Below are 14,298 nucleotides of genomic sequence, written 5' to 3' on the forward strand. Positions count from 1 at the left end.
CAGCCTGGTCTACAGAACAAGTTCCAGAACAGCCAAGGTTACACAGAGAAACCCTATCTCAGAAAAAAAAAAAGTGTGAAATTAATTGTCAGTCAATGAGGACTGGCACAGGAAATGCAAGATTCAAAACCCAACACAAAGGTCCTATTTCAGTGTGACACACTAATGATGCCAAGATCCAATATTGATTGAGAAGGCTGTCTGTGGAGGTGCTGTAATGATTCATTAGCTCCTAACTGGTATATCTTTTTATTTGCTCCACTGTATGGATAAAGAAGACACAAATGTTCAATGGTAAACTTTACCCAGCTGCCAAATCCATGCCTTCAATCATCAATTAGTGACAACATAAACTATTTGAGTATGTGTAAATATCAATGAATGGACTTAGTAGGCCCTTCAAAGAAGCAAGTATTTATTCTACAAGAACAAATCCATGCAACCAGTGTGCCAGTGACATTTGATTGTTTATTTACATATTTATTATTTTCATGTGTATGAGTGTGTTGCTTGCTTGCATGTCTGTGTGTTACACGCATACTTGGCTCCTGAAGACGTCAGAATAGGGTGTTGGATCTCCCAGAACTGGAGGTACAGACAGTTGTGAGCTGCCACGTGGGTACTGGGAATTGAACCCAGGTCCTCTGGAAGAGCATCGAGTGCTCTTAATCTCTGGGTCATCTCTCTAGCTCCCAGTGTCTTTTATACATATGGAAGTGTGATCAAATGATAAAAAGACAAAAATCTCTAAGAGGCTGTAATTATACAGAACTCTCCAATAACAGGAACCAGGGATTCTTAGATAAAGAGCTGGCTTCAGGCCTGGGACTAAGAACACACAAGGCTCAGACAAGGTCCTTTGTACTTAGAGAAATGTGGGAGGGGCTTTGTCTTGGTTGGTGATTTTTGTCAGTGTCACACAAGTTAGAGTTATTTGAGAAAATGCTTTCATAAGACTGCCCGGTAGGCAGGCTGTGGAACATTTTAATTAATGATTGCTATGGGAGGGCCCAGTGCATGGTAGGTGGTGGTGACACAGCTGGGAAGATGGTCCTAGGTGCTACAAGAAAGCAGGCTGAGCAAGCCAGAGGGAGCCATCCGGTAAGCAGTATTCCTCTGTGGCCTCTGCATCAGCTCCTGTCTCCAGGTGCCTACATTTTTTGAGTTCCTGCTCTGACTTCCCTCAGTGATGGACTGTTTTCTGGAAGTGTAAGTGAAGTAAACCCTTTCCTCCCCAAGTTGCTTTTGATCACAGTGTTTTACCTCAGCAATAGGAACCTTGACTAAGGCAGGATCAGAAAACAAAGGGGAGGGGAAAATCCTAGAAGGAAACAGGATTCAACTTGAAAATAATTCCAATAGTCAAAGTTCAAGGAATTTAAACAGAAAAGGAAGGAACAAACTTTGGGTTGTAACTCCATGTGTGCAACTTATACACGTCCACAACGATAAAAATAAACCAATAAATGGGAGAGAAGAGGAATTCTTTTTTAGACACAAGAATCCTAGGAGTGACCACCATCCTGGCTTCTAACAGCATAGGTTGTTTTGACTATTTTTGTACTTTCTATAAACAGAAGCAAACGGACCCATCTTTGAAGGAACCTAAGCAAGACTGACCCTTTTTGATACAAAGAAAACACAACAGAAATCTGAGACTCTGAAGAAAGGCCCTGACTGTTTATCATTGCTAGTGAATTTTATGTGGCTTAAAATGCCCAGAAAACCCTGACTTTAGAATTTAACACCCCATCAAATCATTCCAGTCTTCTTCTTATTTACAAACCCAAGATTTGAAAAATTGTAAGCTGAAAGTGGACCTGTGCTTTATGACTGAGACATTTTCAGATGTGTGTAGAAAGATTCCACTGGCTGCAAATGCCCTGAGGTGAGTTTCAAAGAAATAAAAATAAAAACAACAAAGAAAGTCATTTGAACATGAAAACAGAGCAATAGCTGCTCAGACCTGTCTCCACCCAGTGACGCTTCCCCCCCTCCCCCCCATCACTAACTGCCTCTTCAGGGTCATTCTCATAGATGGTTTTAAATATCCAATGGAATAATGAAAATGCATCAAGGTAAGAAATTGTCTGTTGTGAGGACTGATGAACCATCATAAACTGCTTTGGGGGCAGTTTGTTTTTGTTTTTTGTTTGTTTTTGTTTGTTTGTTTGTTTTTGTTTGTTTGTTTTTGTTTTTTGTTTTTGGGGACAGGGTTTCTCTGTGTAGCTTTGGAGCCTATCCTGGCACTTGCTCTGTAGACCAGGTTGGCCTCGAACTCACAGAGATCTGCCTGCCTCTGCCTCCCAAGTGCTGGGATTAAAGGCGTGTGCCACCAACGCCCAGCAAGGTGTTTTGTTTTGTTTTGTTTTTGGGGGGGTCTGTTTGTTTTTATTTTTTGTGGGAGCAACTTGTGAGGCATCAAAGGGAGGATCCAGATTAAGGCAGTTCTCAAGGGAAGAGGAAATGACTATGGATGGATGGGTTGTTTCCAAACAGGGACACGGAAATACCAGGTAATCAAGCTGACAGTAGGATATGCAATGAAGCTATGGAAAATCTTGGGGAAATGTTTATGAAAGTTGTACTATAAACACTATCACCTAATTTTAGACACACAAACAAGATATAAAATAACAATTATGATATCAGTGTTTTGTTTTTTTTTTCTTTCCCAGTAAAACCCTAATTTAACCACCCCTTTCTTCACTATTTTTCATTCTAGCTCCTGGCCCATATATGCTGTATTCTGTGCTCTGGTTATTAGAGAAAGGCTTTTAGTGTTAACAGCACTGCTCTGGAAGCTCCTGCCTGGAAAGGAGGCTCTCCTTAGGTGTGAGGGGAATTCTGACTTAGCCAACAGGAAAGGGAAGCGTGTGAAGTTTACTTTTCTTCTTCCTGAGAGAAAGCATCTGACAAAGCAAATTCAGGACATAAAAGGACTGATTTGGCTCACAGCTCAAAGGTACATTGCGGCAGAAAGTCATGGTGACTGGAATGTGGGGCTTAGTGGTCTCACTGTGTCACAGTCAAGAAGCAGAGAGACAGATGATAGGGCCTGCTTGTCTTCCCACCTCAGTTAATCTGATTTAGAAGTTTTCAGGGACATGCCCATCTCCGAGATGATTCTGGTTCTTGTCCAGTTGTCAACTAGCCATCACAGGAGGGTTTTGAATTTGAAGAAAGCACCAAACTAACTGCAAGGCAAGAATAAGCACCTGGGTGTGAAGGGCGGGGTCAGGCATGGAGGCAGAGGAGGGAAACAGTGTTGTTTCCAGGAAGATGGGATCCTTGCTTTGGACAGTGACATCCCCTGCTTCTGCCTTGAAAGGGCAAAGGATGTAGTGTAAGAAGGGAACTGGTGTGTTTGAAAACATAACTCAAATGTTGTAACAGAAATCAGTGACAGAGTGGGGGTCATTTTGTAAGATCATGCTTATGTAACTAGCCTACTACGAGGACAGACAATAATGGGTGCTTTGCTTTTCAGACTGATGATGCACAAGCACACAACATGGTACATACATACCGTGTAAGTATTACTGAAATCAGAGCAATTACAGCATGAAGCACCACAGAGTCACTGTCAGCACGTGTCTGTGTGTGAGTACCTAACACCTACCCTCTTAGCGGGGCTGCTATCAAACGTCACTGCCAGCATCCTCACACTCACCAGTAGCTCTCTATATCACATTCATCTTACAACCACAGTTTGTACACTTGGCCAGCATCTCCATTTCCCCTGCATGCCCCTGCCAATCTTGACTGTCAATTCAAGTGAACGGAGAGATCCTGGCAGATGACTGAAGATCATCTTGGTTGTATCTGTGAGGGCATTTCCAGAGAGGATTACCTAAGAAGGTTATATCTGCTCAGAATATGGCCATACCCGTGGATAGACTGCAAGAAAAATAGAAAGGGGGGGGGGAAGAATTCAATGTGCATGAGGCTCGTTCTTTCTCTCCATTCTCTCCCTGCCTCTCTGTCTCCCCTGCCCCTTCTCCTGAGTGGTGGGCCTCAATAGAACTGAGAGGTAGAGGGAGGGTGATAACCTCCAATGGCACTGAGTCACCACCCTTATCTACCCTCCAATGTCACTGCTCCTGGGTGCCAAGTCTTTGGTCTCAGACTACATGATAGGACTACCCACTTTCCTAGAGCCGCTGTCTCTCAGTCTCCATAGTTGTATGAGGTACATTCTATAGTAAATCTCCTCAACAAGCATATCTTTAGCATATACGTGTGTGTGACCTGTCCATTATCTTTCCCCGGAGAACCCTGAGTGGCAGAACAAGGAGCCGTGGCTCATGGTCGTCAGGTACTCTGGGCTTGTTCACTGCCCTAAAGGAGCAATCAGAGATACTCTAGGTGATGATGTATGCTTTATTAGACCACTGCCAGGCTGGTGGCTGCAGAAGAAATGAGCAGTCATTAGATAGCTCTCTCCTAGATGGCTATTATCTCCTTACTTTAAAGAATGCCTTCAGTTGAGTGGAATGTCAGCTACCCTTTAATTTCTTCCTGTTTCTTGGCTCTCAGCATCCTTCTGCTCCAGCGCTTCTATACTGATCTTTCTGCTTTGGTCTTTCTGCCACACCAGGACTCAGAGATGCCCTGGTACCCATTGCTGAAGGGCTGTGGTTGTCACTGCATCTGTGCAAGTGGCACTGTGTTCATGAGGTGGTCGTCCCCACTGCTGCTTCAGGTGTGCAGTATTCTTGTTTGCCTAAGAGGAATGATAATAAGTGATCCCCTTGTAGCCAGGAGGCTGTCAAATTGAGGGTCAGGGATGGTGGTCTCTATGCCTCTGACTAGAGCTAACAAAGTCATCCCAGAGGGGATAAGGTGTAGAGAGAAGAAAAGACGGTGTCAAAGCAGGTACACTGTACTCAAATCTCTAAGACACAAGTAGTCCACTTTCTCCCTTGCCTGTAATGGTCATAAACACAAATAGAAAATTAAAGCAACCAAGAAAATGGAAAGAAGGTTAAAACCATTCAAGGACATCTCTGCTCATACATAACAGGTAACGTTCCAGTGAGTCACTATTACATCATTCTCTTATCCACTTGGTAAAAAACACAATGCAGGAATGAGCTGCTACACTAGGGGGGAGGGGTGGGAGGTATCTTGCAGCAGACACACCTCCTGCCTCCCTGCAACTTCCTTCCTCCCTGAAACTGAGCAAGGACTGAGAACCCCAAAGGGGCTGCAACTGGCAATTCTCTTTACTTGGCATGTTATGTGGACTTGGGAACTGCTTCATTTCTGGATGTGTGCAACAGGTTTGAACAGTTTGAATAAGGACCCATTATACAGCAGACACTTGGTTAGATGCAGAAAATGAAGATGATTAGCCTGGAGGTCTGTGTTGCTCACTGCACACGTAGACTAACAGGGGAGTCGAAGGCATTATTCAACCACATCATAACCATCATGTGACAAATGCAAATTGAGTGCTGCAGAAGACAGGTGCAGGGAACCATGGGTACTTGTGGAAGAGCAGTTAACCTAGTGAAGAGTGGAGAGGCTGCGGGCTATATGTAGATACAAAAGCAGTACTCTAACTTCTCAGAAGCCTGTATATTGTGGACTATTCTCCAGACAGATTTACAGATAATCATTTAATCTAATTTCCTACTGTTCTGCATTTTTCCAGTGTTGAAAACAGTGCTATCATGAGCTATTTATATTCTTCTAATTAGCTAGATGGAGTATCCATTTGAATCCAAACCTTGCCCGTGCTATTTTTCCAGCCTTGCCCTCTGCACCTGGCTATATTCTCTTATCTGGAGGTGAGGCATACTGGAGGGCTATGGAGAGTCCAGTTGAGAAAGGACTTGCTTCACAAGCCTGATGACCTGAGTTTGATCTCCTGGAACACACACAAAAAAGTCAGCTGTGGAGCTGCGCTTGCTATGGAAGGGCTGCACAGGTGGAACAAGGCAAGTCTCTGGAGATTGCTGGTCAGTGGTCAGTGGTCAGTCAACTTAGTCTATTTGGTGAGCTCCAGGCCAAAAAAAAAAAAAAAAAAAAGGACCAACATCTATGGTTGTCCTGACTTTCACAATAAGCTTTCACATAGACACCCATGCACACATGGAAACACACACACACACAGGCACACAGGCACACAGGCACAGGCACAGACACACACACACACACTACACAATTTTTGTTTATACATTTCACACAGAGTCATACATCAATTAAGAATAGGGATACCACTGGAGAAATACTTCCTTAGGTGGTCCTTCTTCATATATCATACATCAGAGTGCATAGACACAGTCTAAATAAGTTGTCTTAGTTAGACTTTCTACCGCTGTGAAGAGACACCATGATCATGGCAACTCTTCCAAAAGAAAGCATTTAATTGGGGCTGGCTTACCGTTTCAGAGGTTTAGTCTGTTATCCTCATGGTGGGACATGGCAGCCTGCAGGAAGATATGGTGCCTACATCTTGTCCACAAGCAGCGGTTAGAGACTACCATACTGGGTGCAGCTTGAGCATATATGAGACCTCAAAACCGGCCCTCGCAGTGACACACTTCCTCCAACAAGCACACCTTCTACAACAAGGCCACCTCCCCATAGTGCCACTCCCTGTGGGCCAAGCATTCAAACACATGAGTCTATGGGGACCGTACCTATTCAAACCACCACAATAGTACAGTTGCACACGAAGGTATTTGGGCATGTGTATGTGTTGCAGTCTAAATGTGAAATGTCCCCCCAACAGGCTCATACATTTGAACTCTTTTTTAAAAAAAAAACAAAAAACATTTGAACTCTTGTTCTCAGCTGGTAGCACTGTTCTCAGAGGTTGTGGTACTTTTAGGAGGTGGAGGCTTGTGAAGGAACTAGGTTACTGGGATGGGCCTTGAGGCTTTATATCTTGACCCCACTTCCTATTTGCTCTCGGCTTCCTGAGTATGTATATAATGGGATCAGATAACCTCACACACCCTACCGCCATGTCTTCTCTGCCATAATGCGTTGGAACCATTCTAATGATAGCAAAATAAACCCTGTCTCCCTTAAGTTGGTTATTATAAGATGTTTGGTGATAGAAATGAGGAAAGTATTACAGTATGTATTTGTATGTATATGTATGTCTGTTTGTCTCCCTCTCTCTCGTGTGTGTGTGTGTGTGTGTGTGTGTATGAGAAGTATTACCTATAAAAAGTAGAGTCTATTGCTTTTGGAGCAGGACAAAAAGGCAATAGGAGACTAGGTTAAGCACAAGAGAAAATGATGCAATCAAAGTCCCCATGAGCACTAGATATATGAGGCTGCTGCTGGCATAGCATGGCTAACTGTTGTTCTATAGGGATCTTTTAAAAATAGAGCAAAAAATACATAACCAGTAACAATGCCATTTCTTATCAAGTATTATATTTTCTGCATAACCATGCCAGCTGAATTTGGACCTGGCACCACGAATATGTTTAGACCAGCTTCCCTTATGAACATATGAGCAACACCTTCTGCTATGAGGCAATGGTGGTGATGTCACTATGGAGTAGGAAATTCTCAGCTGTGTTATGATCTTACAGGACCACAATTGTAGATGTGGTCTAGTGTTAACCTAGGTGTCATTATGGAGCAGGCAAACAACACTTGTGTATTGTCCGTTGTACACTCAATCTCATGGGGATATTGGGGATAGACTCTGCAAAGGTTCTCAATTTGCAATTGTCTCTCCTCTAGGTACACAACAATGGCTATGGTAGGTACTCTATGGAAACAGGTCTTCTGTGGAGGAGGCAGCTCTGTGACCTTTACTTTGTAGACCACAGTGCAGTGGTTAGGAGAAGCTGAAGCATCTACATCAGGCTTGAAGGTTAGCTGTGCAATGAGCCAAACAAACCCCGGTTCAGATCTCATATAACCACCACTTCTTTAAATCCCCTAGGCCTAAATTTCCCATGGGTACATGGAGGTGAATAATGATGCCCTGCTTATAGAGTTGTAACAAAATTTATTAAAACAGGATTATTAAATACCTAGGGAAAAAACAAACCTGAGGATTTGCAAAACTGGTAAGATTGGTCATCTGCATTTATTTATTTATTTATTTGAAAGGTCTCGTTATGTAGCCCGGACTGGCCTTGAATTTAGGAACTTCCTGTTATTGCCTCCAAAGGACTGTATCACAGACCTGCACTGGGGGCCTCTCCTTTCTTGATTTAGCTGCTTTTTCCTTGCACCTCAGTATTGGTAAGGATGTAGTTTCTTTTTTTCTCACCAGAGAAGAGGCTCCTACCCATGCTTCAGAACCCAGCTGAAGCTGTGCCCCTTATATTAACTTTCCAGGGCCTTGAATTTAGGAACTTCCTGTTATTGCCTCCAAAGTACTGTATCACAGACCTGCACTGGGGGGCTCTCCCAGTCTGATCACTTTGTGCCTCATGAATTGTTTTTAGTGTCAAGTGAATAATATCACCTCAGCAAAAGTTAAATGGTTAAATGGTACATCAAGGATGCTAGCATTGAGTGCCCTGAGAACCAGTCAACTATGCACAGTTTTCTTAAAAGGAAACAAGGCAGAATGGGTAGAGAGGAGACACCCACACTAGCAGGACATGCCCCTCCCCAAGGGATTTATTGATAGAAACTTTCAAAGCTACAAGTCTATTTAATACTCAGGGTACAAGTGGCCCTCCACAGTCAATCACTGATGGTCCTGGGTAACATGCTCTCAGTCTCTTCTAGAACATTTCCCTCTGGTACTAGACAGCCTTCTTTTCAAGGCTGGATTTACTAATGCACACCTTTCTTGATTTAGCTGCTTTTTCCTTGCACCTCAGCATTGGTAAGGATGTAGTTTCTTTTTTTCTCATCAGAGAAGAGGCTCCTACCCATGCTTCAGAACCCAGCTGAAGCTGTGCCCCTTATATTAACTTTCCAGGGCCTGTAGTGGTCTCTCCATATGGCCCTTCGTTTCCCAAGGGGATAACATCTGTTACTTCCCATCGTGTAGTTGACCTCATATTCCATGCTTCTGGAAGGACAAGAAACACGTGCTGTTACTTGATGAACTTGCCAGTTTACCAGTTTTGCCTGACTGAAATATGCTGGGAGTTGAAAACCACATCTGATCATTTTTTTTTATCCTGAGCCTTGCTGCTTCTAGGCAGATATTAAAAGCTTCAAGAATTTCTGGTGGCTAAGTGATGTCTTAGTTACTTTATACGGCTGTGAAGAAACACCATGACCAATGTGAGCTGTAGAAGAAAACATTTACTGGAGCTTGCAGTTTCAGGGAGGGAGGCCAGGGTCATCATGGTGGGGAGACTGGGCTGGGGCAGAGGCTGAGGGCTTATACCTGACTTAGAAACACGGGGCAGAGCTAACTGGGAATGGCATAGGCTTTGAAACCTTACGGTTCACTTCAGTGACACACCTCCTCCAAGGAGACCACACTTCCCAATCCTTCCCAAACACTCCACCAACTAGGGACCCAATATTCAAACATATGAGCCTATGGAGCTATTCTTGTTCACACCAACACAAGTGGCAAGCATCCGTATTTATATTCTCTCTCACTCACTTTCTTCCTGCTCACAGATACTTTAACAGATAAAAGTCTCACAGAGGCTGGGTTCTATGGGTATAAACCAGGGAAGCAGAGCTGATCTCTGGCTACTTTTGTGAATTAAAAATCATACTTAAAAATTTTTCAACTCCATTGGAGTATCGCCTTCTCTCAGAGAAATGTTCTCAATTGCTGTCTTAGAATTATCTCTTTGTTTAATTTGGCTGGATATCTAAGGTTTGTAGTGGACTTTTCTGTCCCACCAGCCAGTTTCCAAATTACCACACAGAGACTTATTCTTAATTTTAAATGCTCGGTTGATATCTTAGACTTGTCTCCATCCATCTCTTACAACTTAAATTACCCCATTTCTACTAATTTATGCTAATTTATGTGCTGCTCCTAGGCTTGTTCACCTCATCTATGAATTTCCCATGTTGTTTCTCCCATGTCGAGCTCTTGACTCCTGAGATTCTGCCTTTCTTCTTTCTAGCATTCTCTCTGCCCCCCAAATCCTACCTAGCCATTTGCCAGTCAGCTCTTTATGAACCAATTAGAGTAATACATATTCACAGTGAACAAAACAACTGTTCCATAGCATTTCCCCTCTTTTTGTCTAATTAAAATGGAAAGTTTTAACTTTAACATAGTAAAACTAGATATAACAAAAACAGTTACCAAGTAAGATTTATAGTTACAATGTCCAGTCCATTTGTATTTGGCAAATTTAGAAAAATATTTTATTTTCTATCTTATCTTTGTGAGTCTAAAGTTTTATACTTAATTTACTCTTTATCATAACTAAGAAAAACTGTAATTCTAACTATTTAGTCTTTAACTTCATTAAAGACCACAGAAAGTTGTAATGTTACCTAAGGACAGGGACATCTGGCTGCCTGAACATTCAGCTAAGTGATGTCCTGCAGGGGTACTTGGGGAATTCTCTTCCACCCCAAATAGGAATCTGGTGAAGTCTTGTATGGTACATCCTAACTCAACTCTTTACTGGATGGGAAAACTTGACTGCATTTTGCAGCTTCTATGCACCTGTTTCCTTAGCTGAAGAAAATTAAAATTAAAAACCACTCAGCCCCCGGAGCTGTTGGGAGAATCCCATCAGAAGATTCACATACCACGATGGGTCCAATTTCAAGCATTCCATAAACTTTCAGAAGTATTAGCTACTATTATTTTACAAGTGCTGAAGGGGTAAGGAGAGTCACATTCCCTTTGAAACTACCATTTATGGCTGACCTTATAGGGTGAAAATAGTGGACAGTATATAAACAAAGAGTGTGGCTGTGTTCTCATCAACTTTATTCACGTGAATAACATGCAGATTAGATTTGATCTATGGGTCTGTGGTGGTTTGAATAAGAACACCTCCTCTATAGGCTCATATATTTGAATGCTTAATCACCAGGGATTAGAACTGTTTGAAAGGATTAGAAGGTGTGGCCTTGCAGAGGAAGTCTCACTGGAGGTGGGCTTTGAGGTTTCTAAAGCCCATGTTAGGCCCAGTCTCTCTTTCTCTATCTGTGGATCAGGCTGTAAAGCTCTCAGCTACTGCTCTAGCACCAAGCTTGTCTGTATGCTGCCATGCTCCTACCATGATGGTAATGGACTGGCCCTCTAAAAGTGTAAACAAGCTCCCAATTAAATGCTTTCCTTTGTAAGAGTTACTTTAGTGGTGGTGTGTTTTCACAGCAATGGAACAGTGACTAAGACAGGGCCACAAGTTGTTGACCTCTGTTCTAACTTAAACAACAAGAGTTCCTCTTAACCTACAAGAGAGATGCTCCAAGGTACCAAGTGGATGCCTTAAGGCATGAATGCTGCAGAACACTATTCATACAATTTTTTAATAATGCATTCCTGTGATAGAGTCGAATTTGTAAGCTAGGCATGGTGAGAGGTGGGTAACAACTGGAGTTGTGCCCAGAATTCGGAACCCGCCCCCCCAAGAACCTGCCAACAAGGAGACTCACCGAATGCAAGGACAAAGGTTTCTTTACTGACTCAAGGATACGAGCTGCAGCAAGGACCCCATTCGTTCAGGAACAAATGGAGTACCTACTTTCGACTGAGGGGTGTTTTTATAAGGGAAAATTGTAGGCCTGGAAGCCCAAAGATTACAGAACTTCCGTGGTTTCACAGGACAGGGCAATGGTTGTATGCTTCAGGCAAGGTGCAATTAAGCAGGATGCTCCAGAGGAAATGAGTTTGTTAATTATCTCCTGCTGGGGACTTCTACAATTGATAACTATCTGATCCTCTTTGGACCAGAGGAATGTGGACACCATTCTAGGGTGTGATATCTGTTCTAAGGGCTTGAGTCTTGTGGACCTTGTTTAACCTTGTCTGCTAGCTGCCTTTTAGGAACTCAGAGTTTTCTTTTTGGGCTTTGGAGTCTAGGTTTTAGACCTTTATTAATTTTTCCCCTTTCACTGGTACTATGCAAGAACAACTGGAATGCAATGCCATATATATATATATATATATATATATATATATGTGTGTGTGTGTGTGTGTGTGTGTGTGTGTGTGTGTGTGTGTGTGTTTGTGTGTGTGTATGTGTGTATGTATATGTACAATATATATATATATATATATATATATATATATATATATATATATATATATGTTCCTTATTGTGCCATGTTCACTTTGCTAAAGATGAAGTGTTATAATACATGGCTGTCTCTATGGAGTAGTGATGGGGAATTATCATGTTGGCTCTGTGAGGCAGTGTTAAGTGCTAAATCATCAAGGTTACTTGTGGCTCAGATTTGCCACCGTTCAGTAGGGTGGTCAGAAAGGTAACGGACTGCACACTTCATGCTTTTAGATGAAAGGATTTTGAATGTTTCACCTGGAGGAAATAATCAATGTTTTGGAGGGGGGATAAGTTTATCCCAATGTAAACATTACATAATGCATGCATGTATTAAAAACATCATACATTACACAATGTATGATGTTTCATCTACACAATGAATAATTTTTTATATTCTTACATATCTGAAAAAAATGAGCTCTGTTTCAATTAGAAAAAAATGAAGGTTAGTTGAATAAAATTTATTCAGTACTGCCCATGGTCTATTTGATAGTGGAGGCACTACCAAGTTATAGGGGGGCAGGTAGCATATATGATGTGGTTGGCAAGTCATTTTAAATTTATGCAATAGAATTTTCCATTTAATCCCTTTGGACCACCAATGACCATGTGATGGTTAATTTTGCCTGTCAATTTGATGAGCTTTGTAGTCACTAAGGAAACATGCTTTGGGCATATCTGTAAGGAATTTTCTATATTAGATTAGTTAAGGTGGGTAGACCTAAATGTGAGTCCCACTATCCTGTGAACTTGGTTTCTTGACTGAATGAAAAAGGAGAAAGGGAACTGAGTAGAGGATTTGCTCTTCCCTGCGTCTTGACTGCAGACACAATGTGACAAGCTGCTCAACCTCCTGATGCCACGATAGACCAGACCTTCAACCTTGAGCCCAAACTAACCCTTTCTTCCTTAGGTTCATCTTGTCAGGAACTTTGCCATAGCAACAAGAAAGAAACACAGAAATTACAGGGAGCAAAAACTCAGGGAAGGGAAGTCTGCTATACGGAGGATGTTCTATCTCGATCCTAAGCCTCCTGGAGATGACTGAGGAGAGGGCTTACATGCATGAAGTGGAATTATCTCTCACCTATGCTGTGAACAAAATCATGTAGAAACATATGCTCCTGAATCGAGTCATTAGAACAGGCTTTGAAATTCCAGGACCCCAGGATTCTATGTCTTCATGACCCCTTTGATGTGTGTAATCTTGCCATAGCTATTAAGAGACATACTGTGGCAACCTGACAGAGGAAAATGGTGAATAGGGACTACCTCCTGTACTGTTCAAGCTTCTCCATGCAGACTCTATTAGATAAAAAGTTTTGTTTCTTCTCTTGGGGGATATACATGATATGAGGAACATCGGGGGCACAGAAGTGACCTCTGCAGAACTTTCTTTGTCCTACATCTATACTTACCCCGGCAGTTGAACTGCCACTTGTCTGAGCCTGTGAGGCAGCCTCCATGTGGGCAAATGCACACCAGCAATGGGAACGGACGAGCACCGGCCTTGCAAACTGCTCATCTGAAATGAAGGCCATAACATTCCATCATGTTTCCGTGGTCCCAGGGAGAGTTAGTTAAGTTTTTGACAATGTGTTTTGCATTCTAAACCCTGTCTATGATCTAAGCCCTCTTTACAGCCCTTGCAGAGGATTCTTGCCTGGCAGTTAAAAAACAAACATGCAGAACTCTGCGTATTTGCTCTGTCCTGTATCTATTTCTACTCTAGTATTTGGGAAGAGAAAGCAGATACCATCCATGCAGCTCTTTGCCTTTTGAATTTTGGATTTTAGACGAATGCGTACTTGATGCTCAAATTGACTAAGGAGTAGTATATTTTGCAACTGAGGATTTTTTAAGTCAAGGCCAAAACTGCCATCCGAAGGAAGGCATGATCCAGTTCCTAGCCCTGGGATTTGAATGGGAGATACCACTGCCACCGACGAGGACAATTTGGGTGATGGAATAGAAAGGGGACTTTCTCTCATCTGAGCTGCTGGAGATTGGGAAAATTACTTGTCGAAATGGAGGATAGTCCACATCTGAGTCTAAACAAATTTCTTTTCATTCAATTTACAGGAATTAAATTTTCAAAAATGTACTTTTAAACCTCCTAAATCAAAATAATTCTTTGCTG

Source organism: Cricetulus griseus, chromosome 8, assembly GCF_003668045.3.
Source record: "Cricetulus griseus strain 17A/GY chromosome 8, alternate assembly CriGri-PICRH-1.0, whole genome shotgun sequence".
Taxonomy (NCBI): Eukaryota; Metazoa; Chordata; class Mammalia; order Rodentia; family Cricetidae; genus Cricetulus; species Cricetulus griseus.